This window comes from Psammomys obesus, unplaced genomic scaffold (genome assembly GCF_907164565.1).
Source record: "Psammomys obesus unplaced genomic scaffold, mPsaObe1.curated_primary_1811, whole genome shotgun sequence".
Classification (NCBI taxonomy): Eukaryota; Metazoa; Chordata; class Mammalia; order Rodentia; family Muridae; genus Psammomys; species Psammomys obesus.
The window spans coordinates 25,492,151-25,493,182 of record NW_026596069.1 but is presented as its reverse complement, the minus strand read 5'-3'; the positions used below and the strand labels follow the sequence as shown (position 1 = coordinate 25,493,182).

Below are 1,032 nucleotides of genomic sequence, written 5' to 3'. Positions count from 1 at the left end.
ACTCAGGAGGCAGAGACCAAAGGATCTCTTGTGAGTTTGAGGCCAGCCTGGTCTACAGAGTAAGTTCCAGGACAGCCAAAGCTATACAGAGAAAGCCTAATTTGAAAAACAGAAAAACAAACACAAAAGAAGCTGACAGGGATCAAAGAGCAGACCTCTATTTTATAAGATTGGTAATATTTAGAGCGTGTGCAGCTTGACATGCATATTGTGAAATGGACATTACAGGCCATTTTTTTTTCCTGTGGCACTTTGAAAAACAGACAATAAGTCATCTTACATGGCAGATGTGTGGCACACACCTGTAATCCCAGCACTTGGGAAACGGACGTAAGGAGGGTCAAGGAGTACAAGACCAGCTACTTGAGATCCCGTCTAAAAAAGGGAAAGTGTTCCTACAACACTTGTCACACCTCTGTCCCAGGCTTGCTCAGTACTGGGGATCAAACCCAGGGTTTTACACAAGTTAGATGAATAAATTCTTCCATTGAGCTAATTCCCAACCCTATCTTTTCTTTATCTTAAAAACAAAAACAAAAAACTTCTAAATGCATATCTGTTTGTGTGTACACTCCAGAGCTAGGGTGTATATGCTGCCAGAGGTGTGTGTGCATGTCAGAGGTCAGTTTGCCTCAGGTTTGGTTCAAATTGCTTTTACTCTCTGAGCCATCTTGCCAGTCCCTTCTTTTCTTTTTTTTTGTTTTTTTTGTTTTTTTAAATATGGAACGCTTCACGAATTTGCGTGTCATCCTTGCGCAGGGGCCATGCTAATCTTCTCTGTATCGTTCAGTGTATGTGCTGCCGAAGCGAGCACCCTTCTTTTCTTTTTTAGAGAAGGGTCTCATTCTGTAGCATTGGCTTTGCTAGCCTGTTTCTTAACCATGCTGCTGTTTGCTTCCTTCTCCTTCCATAGTCTCATAGCCTGGAACTCAAAATGGAGCCAAGAGTTGAAGGAAGTCCTGCTGCTCTTGCCTCCACCTCCCAAATACTGGGATTATATGCATGTGCCATGTTACCTATTTTATGTGGCTC

At 42.6% G+C, this 1,032-nt stretch overlaps 1 pseudogene; it reads right to left on the bottom strand.

Annotated features, from left to right (window-relative positions):
• Positions 1-714: 714 nt before the first annotated feature.
• LOC129690230 (U6 spliceosomal RNA) lies at positions 715-814 on the bottom strand (annotated as a pseudogene).
• Between the last annotated feature and the right edge of the window lie 218 nt (positions 815-1,032).